Consider the following 18,158-nt stretch of genomic DNA (forward strand, 5'->3'; position numbering starts at 1 on the left):
TCCAGATTATGTGGCTTAAACCTACAAACTTGATTCAGAGGTAGATGTGTTACTATTAAGCCAAGACTGGCACCTTGAGAGTTCACTAAAGATTAATAAGAATGAATCCAGGAATAATGCCTCCAAATTCTGCAGAGAATCAGAACTAAACCTTCTTACATTAGAGAACAGAAGATTCAGAAAGGATATGATAGAGATCTCTTAAATGGTGAAAGCTCTGTGTAATATAATACAATTTTTTAAAAAAATCATTCACGAGATGTGAGCATCGCTGGCAAGGCCAGCATTTGTTGCTCATCCCTATTTACCTTTGAATAGCTGAAATCCACATGGTGTAGATACACCCATAGTGCTGTAAGGGAGTGCCAGGTATTTGACCCGGCCACAGTGAAAGAATGGCAATATTGTTCTAAGTCAGGATGGTGTGTGGCTTGAAAGAGAACTTGAAGATGGTGGTGCTCCAATGTTGTTCTGCCGTCCTTCTTGTTCTAGGTGGTTGAGATCATGGGTGTGGGAGATGCTGTTGAAGGAGGCTTGGCGATTTTCTGCAGTGCACCATGTAGACGGTACACACTGCTGCCAGTGTGCACTGTGGTGGAAGTGCATGTATACGATGGTGTATGGGATGGTGATCATGTGGGCTGCTTTGACCAGGATGGTGTTAAGCTTCTTCAGTGTTGTTGGAGCTGCATTCATCGAAACAAGTGGGGAGTACGATGAAAGGTGGAGTCTCTACGTCTTGGCCCATAACCTGGGAGTTATTAGGTGCTCATTGTCAGTCAAAACTCCTTGCAGACCTGGGATAACCAATCTACAAGCTATTGTTCACATTTCTGTCCTCAGCCTGCTACAATGTTACAGTGAAGTGCAACAAAAGTTGGAGGAATAGCACCTCATCTTCTGATTAGGCAATTTACAGCCCTCTGGACTCAACATTTAATTTAACAAGTTCAACAACATCGCACTCCTGACTTGTGCCTTGTAGATGGTGGAGAGGTTTTGGGGAGTCAGGTGGTGAGTTACTCACCACAGAATTCCTAGCCTCTGACCTGCTCTTTTAGACACAGTATTTATTTGGCTGTCCAGTTCAGTTTCTGGTCACTGGTGGCCCCCAGGATATTGATGGTGGGGAATTCAGTGACGGTAATGGTGTAGTATCTTCACTCATTGGCCCCTCGTTTTTAGGTATGCCTGGTGCTGCACCTGGCATCCTCTCCTACATTCCTTATCGAACCAGAGGAGATGGTTCAATTCTCTCTTGTTGGAGGAGGTCATTGCCTGGTACTTGTGTGGTGTGAATGCTACTTGGTACTGATCAGCCCAAGTCTGAATGTTGTCCAAGTTTTGCTGCATGCAGCATGGACTGTTTCAATATCTGAGGAATCGCAAATAGCACTGAACACTAACTTTCAACATACATCGCCATTTCTGACCTTATAATGGAGGTGATCGATGAGGCAGCTGAACCTAGGATACAGCCCTGAGGAACTACTGCAGAGATGTTATGGGACTGACAACCATCTTCTTTTGCACTAGTTATGACTCCAGCCTGTGGCTAGATTACACCAGCCCACCACCGATTACCATTGACTTCAATCCTGCCAGGGCTCCATGATACCACAGTTGGTCAAATGCTGCCTTGATTTCAAGGGCAGTCACTCTCACCTCACCTTCTGGAATTCAGCTCTTTTGTCCATGTTTGGACCAAGCCTGTAATGAGGTCTGGTGCAGAGTGGCCCTGGCAAAAACCAAACCAATCGATGAGCACGTCATGGCTTGATAGCACTGTCAACAACACCTTCCTTTGCTAGTGATTGAGCGTAAAATGATTGCAGCAAAAATTGGCCAAATTGGATTTGTCCTGCTTTTTGTGGATTGGACATATCTGGACAGTTTTTCATATTGTCGGGTAGATGCCAGTGTTGTCGTTGTACTGGAACATCTTGGCTAATTCTGAAGCACAAGTCTACAGTACTACCTCTGGGATGTTGTCAGGGCCCATAGCCTTTGCTGCATTCGGTGCCTTCAGCTGTTTCTTGATATCACGTGGAGTGAATCAAATTGGCTGAAGACTGGCATCCATGATGCTGAGGACCTCAGGAGGAGGCCAAGATAGATCACCCATTCTGGCTGAAGATGGTTGCACATGTTTCTGCCTTATCTTTTGCACTGATGTGCTGGATTCTGCTTTAGTTAAGGGTGGGAAAATTTGTGGAGCTTCCTTCTTTGGGTGTTTGTTTAATTCTCCACCACTATTCACGATTGGATGTTGTGGGAATGCAGAGCTTGATCCAGTCCGTTGGTTGTGGGGTCACTTTGCTCTATCACATGTTGCTTCCACTGATCGGAATGCATTTAGTTCTGTGTTGTAACTTCACTAGGTTGGCACCTCATTTTTAGGTATGCCTGTTGCTACTCTTGGCATGCGCTCCTACCGTCCTCATTGAGCCAAGGTTTATCCAATTCTGGCTTTGAAAGCAAAATTAGTAAGCAAGAGCAAAATACCTTCAAACCTGAAGGGAGACATGACATTAAGAAATTGTCTGCTCAAGATGTCCAAATAAGTTAAAGGCATATCAAGTAACCTTTAAAATGATGGATAAATGGAAATGCACTTGGTACATAAAAGTACATTAAGAGAGGGAGATGATAAAACACAGAAAAATGATTGCTTTTGAGGTTATGAGACAATAGAAATATTATACCAAGAACAGCATACATAAAGGACATATATCATACAGAATGTTTGGTTACATAATCACAATTCACTGCTGTTTATTTACCTTTGAGAAATAGGGAGAAATTTTCTTCAAAAATTGAGAAAATTAATTGGAACTTTGGAAGGGGCAAAGCTTGCTGAGGCTAAACAGTGTTTCCTTGTTCCACGCTTTATGTTTTTGTATAGACCTCCAAATTCCTGATCTCTCTTAGCAGATTCAGGCAGCAGTCAAGGTGTTACAATGGGTTTTAGCATACCCTATCTAGGTAAAAGAAATCTAGCCATGGTTCCCATCACTGGCCTCTCCAAGACGGTGCATAATATATATCTTGGCCAACTTTGAGCTCGACTCTGCTGCTTTCCATCCAATGGTTGAATAACCAGTCAACATTCATCATTTGGATTCACATGAGTAGATACTTGAGGAGGAATCAGATGGTTGCCAGTCCCAGCTAATTGTCCTCATTCAAACAGGAGAGAAAATTTGAGAAAGAGATTAATTTATGTCAAATGTACAAAATCCTTACGTGCCCAGTATGTGTAAATACCTCAACAAAATAAAATTGGAAGGTACTTTACACATCACTTGCACACATTCCAAAGTTATCTACTGCAAACAAAAACAAAGCCCTCTGAATAGCTCAGAGAGTGAAAATTAGTAGAGGCATATTAAAATAATCTGACAATAGTCCAGGGTTACAAAATTGATGTTTCACCAGAAATCTTAACTTTAAATCCTTAACTTCAAATAATAAGTTGAAATGAGCAGGAGCTGTTCTGCTTCATCAAGTTCAAGTTAGTGAAGGCTACAGGAAGAAAGATATTACCATGCGAATTCAACATGAACAAGGCTCTTATGCAGCACTGGTACACAGATGCCCTTCCTCAAGGCAGGTTTCAATGTAGTCTGAAAACCAAATGGCTTAAAGTTGGACTCATATTATAATAGGGATACTGAGGCTTTGCAAAGGATTACTGGAATGAGGAAATGCAAACACTTTTGAAATATTTGGAAAATTTGAGTTATTTTCATTTCAACAGTTTACAAAGTGATATGGTAGTATTGTTCAGAATTCTGAAAAGGTCAAGTATTTCTATGCGTATTTCTTTCAATTTCAGGATTGAGGAAGAGCCTTACTCCCAAAATATTAGATCCCTTTTCGCTTCACAGATGCTGACTGGCCTACTGTGTACCTGCTGACATGGAGGATAAAACGTTAACACTCACTGGTTGGGCTGAATTACCAATTTCTGTGTTGTAACTTCTATGTACTTTTATTAGACATTAAGCTCATGGTCTGGGTACTGATGACAAAAACAGCAGGACAAGCAGCCAGCAACATTAAAATCTAATGACAAGTCACAAAGTATGTGATAGATATTTATCTCAAATCTCAAGAACTGCCTGGTGTGTATAATTATGAAAACAAATCCATTCCAGAGTCCACAGCTATACAACAGTGGGTCAAGCACTGCTACCTGACTAATGAGGTGAGCTTCTAGGACTTTGTGCAAAGGAATATTCAAGATGCAATCTAGCTCTACATGAATTTCTACCATGTACTTCTGGCAAGCGAGCCACCCTAAGCAGGAGTGCAAATTTGGAAAATTACCCCATTACAAATACAAGCATCCTGCGCAAATCCCTGCAGTTAAGCCCAGCTTGACAAAGGATAAAGTCAGAAGAGGCAGGCACACTCTAAGTTGATAATGCTGAGCCAACAGCTTGGGGTCACTGTCCAAATGAATAGCAAATAAATATTCTAAACTCCAATTGGGATGCTTGCTTAGGGCCAACATAGGGTAGAATTCCTGTGATTGTGAAATATTGAAAAAGGACCCCTTCTCCTTCCTTTTACAGTCTGCTAAAATGTTCCACGCTATTCCTAAGTGTAGCAAGTTAGTTAAATGATCAAATCTTATAAAGGCAGAAACTACTGACAAAATCTAGAAGATGCCGCTCTGTGACCACTCTGATCCAATTATTTGCAGAAAGCTCCTCCACTTGGCTTGACACAATGTAAATTACCATCATTTTGCTATGATTCATGGTGAATTGGGCAAGTGTTACAACTTCTAGGTGGAAGCACCAGGATGACCTGACTTTTACAAAAAATATCCTGCAGGCCCTGGTCTTTTCTGCTGTGCCATCCACCCGAACCTGGATGGAAATGAGGGCCAGAAACGTTGCACTCTTTTCTAGCACCCACAGAAGCAATCTCAAAGCCAGTGTCCAGATGATTACAAGCAAAGTGCCAACAGCACCATAGCCACAACCTGGGTTCAATGCAGAAAGTTTAATGGCCTCAAGAGAAACAAGGACAAATACACCTCTTCATTTCTCCACCTCTCTCACCAGCATCTTACAATCTTATCACTACCACTGTCAACTATTACTTTCCCTCCATCATATCCTTCCACCTCTTGATCATTCCAAACATATTCACCACTTGCTTTACTCTCTTCACATCACAGACAAACACCATTCCTTGTCACTTGAACAGTCACCAGCTTTTGCCACTGTAATTTCCTACATTACAACAGTGTCAATCCTTCATAAGTATGTGATTGGTTTTAAAGTGTTTTTGGACGTCCCGAGGTCATTAAAGGTGCTAGATAAATGAAAGTCTTTTTTCTAAAAGCAAATTTAATTAAGGCCCTAAAATACTTCAAGCAGTTACAATCTCTAAATTACTTGGTTCCCACTAGCCCATAAGACTTGGCTTCAAAAATGTAATTTAGCTCCTTACCATTTTGTGATTATCCGTCAGATAAAATGATTACTGCAATGTTGATGACTGTAGACTCAAATTAATTCCCACTCAAGTATCAGCATTTTATATAGTGAAGTAAACAAGTGCCAACAAGGTGCTTAAAATTAATTCCAAAAAGTTTCATGAAAAGAAATTCATGCAGAAATTGTAAACATTTCAAGATACTATGCCCTGTATTGGCAGAGGAGAACTTATCTTTTACATTTGGACAATTGGATTATGTTGCTCTGAGCATTTAATTAGATACAGAAATCTAAACCGTGCAATCATACAACTGTGAATTTCACAAATCTACTGGCAGGTTAAATTGTTACAGGGTATATTGACCTTAACATTCAGTAGAGTCACTGTAGCTTATTTTTAAGTACTTCATGTACTGTAGATAAAAATTAAGCAAGAACACTATGCTCCTGTTACATGCCAAAAGTGTGTAAAAATTAGTTTGTTATTATTAACTACTTTTAGACTAATAGCCAGGACATTCAGATTTTTTTTACAAACCCCACAATTAACTTTCAAAATACTCAGTTTCTGATATGTATTAAAGGTAAATGTAAGCACTGACAGAAATGATGGATATCTTTGAGATTTCTTAGTAGACTACTAAAATCTAACGTAAATATGAATGTGAAGTTAATGAGTCAGAATAAAGGCAGAAAATTCTGGAGATACTCAGTAGGTCAGGCAGCATCTGTGGAGAGAGAAACAGTTAGCTTTCCAGGCCGATGACCTGTCTGATGTTGCAGGCAGTCTGATGATTATACACCCAAACAAGTTCTATAGAAATTCAGTAACAAGTAATAGAGTCTTCCTACTGCTCAAACTGAATTATGATCCCTGATCACACATCTTCAATAGTGGATACTGGTTTCCCAAAGGAAACCTCATCCTTATATGGCTAGTCATAGTCCTGCTCAGGGATGTTACAGCCTCAAAGAAGCACAGCAAAACTGGACAAGGATGACTCCTAAGTGTGAAGACATGAAGGACATGATTCAATCACTGGTACATGTTCTGGAAATGCTCAGACGCTAGAGAATATTTAACATAGTGTGAGACGTTAGAAATTTTGTGTTAGTCAATAATTTTTCAAACTAATAACCAGCAAGCTTAGAGTGTTTATGGTAGAAAAATGCTCCCAAGGGGCTTCACAGGTGTGTAATGATAAAAAAGAAGCCAAAGAAGGGCATTATAAGCGGTGAACAAAATTTTGTTCAAACAGGGTCTTAAAAGGAAAAGGGAAAGATAGAGAAGCAGAGTGTTTTCAGGAAGGAATTTCAGACCATATGGCCCAAGTGAACTGAAGACTCCGCTGCCATTAGTGAGGTTAAGGGAATGGGAATACACGAGGGGCATCAGAGGAACAAAGATATCAGGGAGGCGAGAGGTTGTAGTGCTGTAGGAGGGTAACAGGGAAGGGCAAGGTCATGAGGGATTTAAACACAAGTATAAGAATTTTAAATAAAAACAAACTTCAGGAAATACATAGCAGGTCTGGTAGGTTAAAGATGTGACAGGCTTATAACAAATATAGAGGCAGGAAAGAGAGGTGGGGGGGGGAGGGGAAGAGGATAATAGGATAAAAGTGAAGGTCGATAATAGGGTGGTATTTCCAACATTTTATGTTTCAGATTTCCAGCATCCACAGTAATTTGATTTTGTATAAGAATTCAACATTTGAGTTACTGAAAGATCAGGAGAGGGGTAATGGGCAAGCAAAATCTGGCGCAGGATAGGATTATGGACTGCAGTGCTTTGGATGAAGTGAAGTTTACAAAGTGTGTGTTATATTGTTCAATTAATACAATATGATTTAGGAATTGTATGTTCATGCATATGTATACATATGTATCCAGAGTACCCCACCATGCACTACCAGTTAGGTAGCAGAGCAACAATGTACCAACAGCATATGGAGAGTTTGCAAGAAATCTGTTTGATGAACTCCATCCAGCATTTGTGTCTAAAATGTGGCTGGACCAGATCTTCCTGTCAGTGGCAGAGCAGGTGCCGGATCTGTTGCTGACTGCGATTTAAACCACCCACTCACTGGAGTTTCTGCACCTTCTTGTCTTGACTCTAGCAGGGATCCTGTGAAGAACAGAGTTGGGAGGCCAAGTGGTGAGTGCAATTCCAGTGAAGCCTTGCCCCTACACTTTGCCATGAACTAAAGCTACGTCCCTTAAAGTCTATCTTCAGTCCATTGACTTGGAGTTGTGACCCCAACAATGCACCTCACCTCCAACAGTGCCCGCCCCTCCGTCACCCCCACCAACAGTTCTCACAACATCTTTCAAGACCCCAGACAGTGTTCACCGCCCCCCCCCACCTTCCAACAGGGCTCACTGTGCCCCCCCCCTCCCCTCCCCCGACAGGGCTCAACCCCCTGCCAGTGCTCACCGCCCTCCCTCACATCCCGGCAGTGTTCACCTCCCTCACACTCCGACAGTGCTCAAACCCCAACAGTGCTCACCATCCTCCCTCACGCCCCTGACGGTACTCACCCCTCCCTCAACTCCACAAGTGTTAAGCACCAATGATGCTTAACCCCCTCCCTCAACTCCACAAGTGCTCAACCCTCACCCCACACCAACAATGTTCACCCCCCCCTCACAGTGCTCAGCTCCCTGGACAGCGCCCTCACCCACTCCCCTCACCCCTCCACCCTCATCAGTGCTCATCTCCACAACAATACTCACGCCCCTCCCTCCCTACCTCCTGGCTCACCTTCCCCCCTTCTCACTCTGAACACTCCCAGCTCAATCTACACCCCACCTTACCCTGAAGAATGTTTATTAATCCCTCTCCACGCACTCCCCAACAATGCTGACTCTCCCAACATTGGCCAGACAACAGCCAGGGATTCCAAAAGGCGAGTCAGGAGAGGGGAGTGAACATTGCCGGGGCAGAGGTGGGTGTGAGCATTGCCGCGAGGGGTAGGTGAATATAGTCAGTGGATAGGGGGGGAGGTGTCAACGTTGCTGGATGGAGGGGTGAGCAATTTCCAGGTGGAGGTTAGCATTGTCAGCGGGATGGGGGCTTAGCATCATCAGGTTGGAGGGAGAGGGGGATAACCATCACTGAGAGAGGTGACAGCATCCTCCGAGGGAGTGGGGTGTGGCAGCCGGTAAGCTGTATCAAGGTTGCCCATTGCTGTGGTGGTGTGGTTTGACATCCAGCTCACTTACTTCAAGCTGCTCCTCAGCAGGCTTCACATCTGCTAGGGAAAGTTCTAAGCAAATCTGTGTAAAAACCAGCGTAAGTATAGGGCAAACAGCACAGGTCTCCATGGATCTGGCCAACTGATCCTACTGTCATAGGGAATCATGCAGAAGTCCGTGCAGGATAGGGGAGATGGTGGCATAGTGGTAATATAACTGGACTAATAATCCAGAGGCCCAGCTAATGCTCGGTGAACATGGATTCAAAGCCCACCACGTCAGTTGGTGGAATTTAAATTCAATTAATAAATCTGGAATGGAAAGTAGTCTCTGTAATGGTAACCATGAAACTATCATCGATTGTAGTAAAAACACATCTGGCTCACCAATGTCCTTCAGGGAAGGAAATGTGCTGACCTTACCTGGTCTGACCTACATGTGAGTCTAGACCCACAGCAATGTGGTTGACTCTTAACTGCTCTCAAAAACAATTAGGGATTGGCAGCAAACGCTGGCCTTGTCAGCAAGGCCCATATCCCATGAACAAATTAAAAAACCCTGGCAATTGGAAATTTACATGTCCTGTGTAAGTACTATGCATGTGTGCCTCAGGGTCCCTAGGCGCATCAGCAATTTAAATTGGGTCATTCGCCGCTCCCCATATTGGAAGATTCAGGCTATTATTTTGTACTTCTGAGAGTCACAAGGCATAACATAGCAGCAGCAGGTCTCCATAGTAAAATGCAAGCATTATAAACAAAATAAATGTTGAATTACATTGATAAAAATCAACCTGAATTAGTGCCAGACAGACACAGAAAAAACTGAGTGAATCATGCAACATGGCTGCCAGTACAGCAATGAACATGCAGCTCCAGCTCAGTATGAATTAGGAGGCTGATGAAGTTCCAGAGGCATGAGAAGTTTAAACAAAGGGGAAATTGACAGTGATTTTCTAAAAGGCACTAATGAAGAGGGAATACTGTTATATTATTGTTGTAATGTTACATTGTTGTATTATTCCAATATGATCTAGGAACTATATGTTCATGTGTATTGCAATGACTCTTGTTCTTTGGAGAAAATCCTATATTTTCTTTTGGGAATGTCCCTTTAATTCCAAAGTGAATCTGGGGAGTATTCTGAAAAGGGTGGAATTAGACTTTGTGGCAAGCATTTTAGTTTTGAGAAATGACCATGTGGACAGAGGTTGCTATGGGGATGGAAATAAAGAAAAGGGTAAAATGACAGCTAATTGGGAGATAAAATTACAGCTGGTCTCCGAACCTGCAGTTCAGAGCACATCCTGGTGAAAAAGCAAGAAGACTCTGAGAATAGGGCAGGGAGAGCAAGGATTGTGGATCGAACAACCTCCCCATTGTTGTTGCTTTAGTTTTGCCAGAACCAACCACACTGTTTAAAGAGGGTTAGGGAAGGTAGTTTCTGGGTATTTTGTGCCATCAAACTGTTGAGAGCCTAGCTGGGGAGGTTCTGCAGGGATGTGCTGTTTGGATGTCAGCGGTATCCGGGAAATTCAGATAGAATACAGCTGCAGGTGAAAACAGCTGATTGGCCAAATCCATTGAGTGGCAAGTGAGGGATCTTATGTATCAGAGGCAGAGTTAGAATGTGAGATTGCACGTGCTGCCATATTTATATAGGAAGTGATGCGAGCGCTTGTAACTACATGAGCCTTATCTGTTATATCAACTATTTAGGCGAAACTTACTTTTTCATTTGAAGTATTATTTTCCTATTAATTAATGTTTGAAGTATGTTGATTTTGGTTTGATTGTTACAATAAAGTTTTAATAAGTGCAATCCTGTCCATTAGTTTTCTATCCATTAGCTTTTAAAAAGAAAGGAATCCCCACAATGCCATCGGTCCCTACGAAGATCGTAACAAAATGTATACCCAAGTATCCAGAGTGTCACGTCACTTACTACTGCATGGCAGTTGGGTATATCGAATTAACAACGTATCAGGTCTCAAGAGAGAGGTTTGATGAAGCTCCTACATTTGAGTCTAAAAGTGTGATTACTTTGAACTTCAGTGCACCACAAGCCACAACATGGTGGCAGCAGGTATTTGTGAGTAAAACCCAAGCATTATAAAAAATAAATGCTGAATTAGATTGAGAAAAAACAACCCAAGTTGGTGCCACAAGAGAGGAAATAAGCGTTGAGTGAATCGAGCAAAAACAAACTGGCTGCAGCCACAGCAACGCACGCACAGCTCGAGCTCAGGATGAATTGGGAGGCTGATGATGTTGTAGAGGCATTTGAGGCGATTAAACAAAAAAGTGCATATTGACTTTCAGTAGTTTTCCAAAAGACACAAGCAAAGGGGAAAGGGTCAGTTACATCCTTTTGTGGGCAGGAGAGAAAGTATTAGATCTGACTATTGCTTGGGAGATCAATGAGACCGACAATAATATCCCAAACAAACATTTTAAGAAATTCAGTACACATCTCCAGCCAGAGTCAAACCATCCAATCTACCAATATGAATTTTAAAGCCCGAGACAGGAAACAGGTGAGCCTGTAGACAATTTCTTAACGAGATTGCGAAATATAGCCAGAAAATGTAAACTCAAAAGAAAGGAATGAAACACTGGTAGATCAGCTCATGTGGGGGTCTGCACACCCTGATGTACAAAAAGCTCTGACTGGACAGGACAAGCTCCTGCTCACAACATCAGAGGCTGTTGACACTGCCAGTGCACATGAATTCACGAGTTGACAGATGAAGATGCTGACTACCCAATAGCTAGACTTCAGTTAAGTCAAGGGAATGACAGCAGGATTGGTGCAGTGAGGCAGCAATGAAAGAATGTACACCAGACAGAGAGAAAGAAATGCAAGAGTTGTGGATGACCATGAGTTCATGGACAGAAAGAAATGTCCCACATGTGGATCAAACTGGAGAGCTTGTGGGAAGCCCAATCCCTGGGAAAAGAAATTTAAATAGAAAATGCTAGGACAACTCAACTGATAGCATCTGTGGAGAGAGAAACAGAGTTAACATTTCAAGCCCAATTTGACCTTTATTCTGCTTTTAACACATTCTGCTATTTTGCTTTCAGACAGTGCTGACCTAACTTCTGCTATTAATACCTACTCTGGACCAATGCTTTGTGTTTATCATTGACACTCCCTTTGTCTTCTGTTCCATGGCATTTTTGTTATTTAATCTCCCCTGCCTTCTAACGTATCCCTGAACTTCCCTTTTTCTCCACCTGCCTCTCCCTCATTTTTCAACAGCATGAAACCCCTCACATTCCTACATCTCTTCAGTTCCGTAGAAGTCATATTGGGCTTGAAGCATTAAGCCTGTTTCTGTCTCCACAGATGCTACCAGACTGGCTGAGTTTTTCCAGCACTTTCTGCTTTTATTTCAATCTCCAGCATTCGCAGTATTTTGTTCTTATATCACTGGAAAAGGTGTGCAGAACAATGAAAGAAGATGGTAAATGAGTTACCAGAGACAGAGCAGCAGGGCAAAGAAGAAGGAAAAGAAACCAGAACATCCATACCCTGGAAGATGACAGTGAGTTTGAGGATACAATAGGTAAAGGAACCATACAACTGCATGATATGCTAGGATGCGACAGTTCCCAAAGAAAATAAATTAACACAACCATTCAGATCAGGAAGGTGAGAATTAAGCCCACAACCATAAATCTGAAGCTTGATACTGGAGCAGAGTAACATCACCCCACTCGGACAATACCAGAAGATCTTTCCTGAAAATTTGAAAGTGGGTGTCAAAGGAAAGGTGGCCTGAAACCAAGCAACATCATATTGATGGCATAAGGTGGAACAGAGATTTAACAGCTGGGAACAACCCAAACTGCATGTTCTACATCACTGAACAGATAGTCCTGCTATCCTGGAGTTCAGCGGTTGCAAAGAGCTGAAGCTTCTCTCAGTAAACCACGAGATAAAGGAGGTGACACTGCACGTTGAAGGTAGCTGAAGATCAGAAGCGGAAAAGATCTGGTACAAATGTATCCAGAGTGTTTGATAAGATGGTTGGTTGCTTTGAACATTTTGAGTATCACATCACTATGGACCTAGAGAAGAAACCAGTGATGTATCACTCTCATAAATTACTTCGGACAATAGAACTAAAAGAAACTTGAAAAGGAGTTCAAAGAACTGGAAGAAAAGAAACTGATCACCAGGGTCACAGCCCCACAAATTGGGAAAATTCCATCATAGTGAGGAAGAAGCCAAATGGATGGCTAAGAATTTTCCTGGATCCCAAAGATCTTAATCAAGCAATACAGAGGAATCACGACCACACACTGAAAGATATCAACAGGGACAAATGTTTTCAGAAAGCTTGATGTCAGAAATGGCTACTGGGATGTGAAATTTGACGAGGAATTCGCTGTTGACAACAGTCAATACACTCTTCGGACAATACAAATTCCTGCATCTACCTTTTTTACCTTAAAGTGAGTCAGGATATGTTTCAGCAGAAAGTAGATGAGACATACAGATTATATAAGAGAGCATTTGGCATAGCTGATGATATCTAGGTCTATGGTGTGGATGAAAAAGATCATGACTATGATCTACATGAAACCATGGAGAGAACCAGGAAAAGTAGGACCAAGCAAAATGCAGACAAATGCACTGTGAAGCTGTCAGAATGCCAGATCTTCGGAATGGTGCACACACCTGATGGAGCCCAGCTGAGTTCTGAAAAAGTCTGAGATGGAAGCTCCATTAGACAAGAAAGAGCTGAGAAGTTTCCTTGGCTTGATTCAGTAAGACATTTTCATACCTCACATGTCAAAACACACAGTAAACCTACGAGAGCTGATAAGAGATGTTCAAGACTGAAATTAAATCACCTACAGAGCTACTCAATGGCACAAAGTACAAGAACACTTTGCCAAGCAAGGAGGTGACAACTGACTTCAACAAACTTGCCAAATCATTGCTTCAGTTGTTGAGAGGACAAACTGTTAATGTGCAGGATCCAATCATGAATTCCTGGAGCTCAACAAAAGTTGCTGGTGAAACTGAGACTCCAAGGTCATAAATCATTGAGACTGAAACGGGTAAGCTAATGAGAAAGAACAAAGTCCAGATTCGACCTACATCAGAGCTGGAAAAGGAGAAAAAGACATCAACATCAACACTAAGAACATCGCTAACAAGCGAGACAACATCAACATCAACAGCATCATCAACAAAGGGTGCAACATCAAAAATATCACCAGCAAGTGACACAACATCAGCAACAACTTGCACAACAGTGCCAGTGCAGCATGCCAATTCTTTACAATCTGGTGACTACCAAATTCACGAAATGGGGATGAAACATCTCATCAACGAAGCAATGCAGTGAGTAATGTTTTTTGAGACTGAAGAAAACCTTTAGTAATTTTTAAATAGCTTTTTAAGGAACAATATATTTTCTCCACGCCAATGCTTTTGTCAGTCTGTGGGAACAATTCCGGACACGAATTCCCAATTTTGTTACGACCAGGGGAGAAGGGTGCACTGGCACTCCTCTGTTCAACCTCCTTGGTTGGTTGGCTGGCATCTTTTGTTCACAGCTTAAATAGTTAAAAACACACTGAACTGGAAAAAGCATATCCTTGTGAAAAAGAAGCTTAAACCTTTGTTGTGAGCAACCAAGTTCCAATTCCAGTTCCAACTTCCACCAACATAAAGCTTTATGAAATAATTCTTCTTGAGGAGTTCAAACCTCCACACTCTTCACACTATGTACTCACACAGGGGGACAGAGAGTAACATTAGCCAGGCCTTCAGCAACCCTGGCTGATGATTATCAGGTTGTCTATAAATCCGCATTCCAATCGAAACCCTTCCCTAGTCACTCCTAACCAACTAAGAAGGATAGAAAATGGGGGAGTGACAGGAAACTGAGCACCCATGGGAGAGAAGGGACAATTGGAAACACAGGGGGTTCTCCTCAGGCCAGAAAGGGTGGTGCTGAGAAGAGAAATTAGGCCAGGAACCCTTTGTGTTTTAACTGCCGCAAGGCAGGACATCTCCGTGCTGACTGAAGGTTAGAGGAAAAGCCTGTGGGATTTGTTGGGGCATACAAACCCCCTGCAGAAAAATGGGAGTCAGAGAGCATAGCAGGTCAGTCTATGGCTCTGACTACAGCAGCAAATCCCTGTAGACGCAGTACTGAGAGTGTGGGTGAACGTAAAAGTATCCCTGAGTGTTACAAGGATTTTGTAACAGAAGAAAGATTGACCACATTTCCCCAGAGCGAGGAGAGTAAGCCTATAGTGCTACTGAGGGATACAGGGGCCAGCCAAACTCTACTGCTGGGAAAAGCCATGATCTTCCCACCAGAGTGTGCAGTAAGTGCGAAGGTGTTGGTAAAGAGTATTGAAAGAGGGCACAGGCCCATCCCCTTATACAGGTGCACCTGGAGTGCAACCATGTGTCTGGACCAGTGACCGTGGAAGTCGTCTCCAGTTTGCCTGCGGACAGGGTTAACCTGCTCCTTGGCAATGATCTGGTGGGATCAAAAGTGATAGCATCCACAGTAGTCTCAGAGAAGCCGACCGAGATGAGGGAGACAGAACAGCTACAGAAGAAAGTACCTGGCATTTTCACTGATTGTGTGGTAATCCAGGCTATGACCAGACAAACTCCATCAGAAGAGACTGAAGTGACACTACAGACAGCTGATCTTATTTCTGATACCTGTGTAAATGTGGGCCTGATTGCATGAAGGACGAATGCTTGACTTTGGGCAGAATTTTGCGACAGCGGGATTTTACTTTCCCGCTGTGGTCAATGGGATTTATAACGGCCTGCCGCATTTTACGGTCCTGTCCCCGCCAAAACGGGGCCGTAAAATTCTGCCCTTTGTGTTTTTAATCTTTTTTCCAGCTTTAGTGGATAATAAATTTGCTCTTTGGCTGAAGGAAAACTTATCTGATAGGCTTCTTCTTGCTCACAGTTTAAATAGTTAGATACATTCTGATTTGGAAAAGATATACCGTCATGAAGAAGAAGCTTAAACCTTCGTTGCGACCGACTGAGGAGGTTGAATAGACAGGAGCCAGTTCACCCCTTCTCACCTGATCATAACAGTATGTATACATAAATATCCAGGGTGTTCTATCACTCACTATATCATGACAGTATGTGTATTGAATTAGCCACGTATCAGTGCGTAGCACATCGTGAGATCTGGGAAATAAATGCTGGAGCTTCGTCGAATAGGAGCCTAAAAGTGAGATTATTTCAAACTTCTAAGAAACACAAGACATAACAGTTAGATTATAACAAAAGATGTTTTCTGAAATTTTGAATGAAAATGGTTTCCCAAAGAAATAAGCTCTGAAATAGAGCAACATCATGCTGAATAGCATATTGTGGAAAAGATTCGACAGCTAGGAATAAAAATAAACCTCTGCCCTAAGACCATTCCTCTCGCTGAGGGACACACAAAGGAAAATACGTTAACTGCATGTTCTACAATACAAACAGGTGGTTTTGCTATCATGGGATTGAGCAGGTGTGAAGAGCTGCATATGACCTCAGTAAACCAGGAGAGGAAGGAGGCATCACTAACGGTTGAAGGGAGTGTACCCATTGAAAATCACCCTCCAATCAGATGCACGATATATCTCGTCCACAAGTACCTAGAGTGTTTTGATAAAATGGATGGATGTTTTGAAGATTTTGAACATCAGATCTCTGTTGATCCAGAGAGAAAAAAAAATGATTTGCCCCCACGTAAAGTACCAACAGAACTCAAAGGAGAGCTTGAAAGAAAGCTCCAAGAGATGGAAGAAAAGGAAGTGATTCCTAGAGTCACAAAGCCCAAAAATTGGATAAATTCCATCGTTCTTGATAGAAAAGGAATGAACGTTAATTCAGAAAGTGCAGGCAGCTAAAGATTTCCAGAAACCTACAGCACTCCAAAGATGCAAAGTTAGAACTAGAGAATAATGTCATTGACCTGAAAAAACTGAAAGCTGAGCAGGATATTATGGTTATGCTGAAAAGGAGAAACTGTGTGCTATATAGTTAGCGGCGGAGGCATCCAAGATGAAGATCCTGAACTTCAGGTCAAAACTTCAACAGTATATGCCCCAAATAGAAGAGCTTGAAAAAGAGAAGAATGACACTGCTGAGTTCAGGCAGCAAACTAGTGAACTGCAGATGCAACTTTACACTATAGCGCAGTTGGAGAATAATACACTGCAGACCAATATTAAAATGTGAAATACTGGAGCGTTTAAAAGAGGAAATACGAAATGCAAAAAGCCAAGCTGAGTGGGTACAGAAGGAAGCTTTAAAAAATGGTTTAATTCAGGCACATAGAGTGGTTGGAAGGGAAACATAAGCTTCAGAATTGTAATGATGAGCTAGAGGATTAGTACTGCCAGGCCAAAAGACCAACTTGCAGCATGCTGCTTCAGCTCAGAAGAGGCACAACATTCTACCACCCAAGCGATACTGTGTACATTTTTTGAGAAAACAAGCTATAAAAAGAAAACAGATTGTTAATGATCTTTAGTTTAGATATAATAAAGAAATTAAATGATTGAAACAGAGATATTGATATATAGAAGCAATATTTTTTTAAAATGGAAGAATGCTATATTGTTATATTATTCAAATATGATTTTAAGAACTTTAGGTTCAAACCTGTATGCATAAGTATCCAAGTGCCATATCACTCACTACTGCACTACATTCAGATACCAAAACAACAATGTATCAGTCCACCAGCCACATGGAAAGTTGCAGGAAATAAATACAGGAGCTTTATGGTTATTTCAAACTTCTGGGAACCACAAGACACAACAGAGTGAAGTGTGAAAGCCCATCTGAAAGAGCATTGAATAGGTCAGTTTTAAGGTGACAAAGCTTTTTTAATGCAGCTTTTAGGGGTTAAAGATAAAAAAAATGACTACGGATATCTTGACATGCACAGAAAGCATCATGGATTAACTTAGCGTAGACAGGTTCAGCATATGCCCAAACATCTTTGCACAGAATAAGCAGCCAAAACAAGATATGACATCTGGTGCAAATTAACTACATTCCTGTAGACAATAGGCCGTTAGATGAGAATTTCATCCAATTATTTTACAAGTGTATAAGTTAATAATTGCAAACAGGGTTACTATGGACTAATGCATAGAAAGTGTGGAGCTAAAAAGGATTAACGAGTGGTGCCTTCTGCCTGCATTATAGAACCAGACAAAATAAATTACTATCACTTTTCTATTCTAGCCAAACAAATTGCTTATGGTTACATCATATCCTGTCACCAAAATCCATTGCATTATAGAGGAGGATATAAAAGTGACAGGTTATTGATATAAGGTGGTCAGCAAGAACTGAGTGCACCAGATTCAAGCTCAAGGAGTCTGAAGGTTTCATCCTGCAAGCTAGCTGGATGTGTTTAATGCAGACACGTATCACAGGCATTACAGACATTTTGATCCATCAATGCAAGATAAGGTAGCTGACAGACATTTC

General features: G+C 41.8%; 1 protein-coding gene across 15 annotated transcripts in view; it reads right to left on the reverse strand.

Moving 5' to 3' along the window:
- The window catches only part of zbtb20 (zinc finger and BTB domain containing 20), a 332,916-nt gene that overhangs the window by 228,471 nt on the left and 86,287 nt on the right, over positions 1 to 18,158 (reverse strand). The window lies entirely within an intron of this gene.

Source organism: Cetorhinus maximus, chromosome 16 (assembly GCF_964194155.1).
Source record: "Cetorhinus maximus chromosome 16, sCetMax3.hap1.1, whole genome shotgun sequence".
Lineage (NCBI taxonomy): Eukaryota > Metazoa > Chordata > Chondrichthyes > Lamniformes > Cetorhinidae > Cetorhinus > Cetorhinus maximus.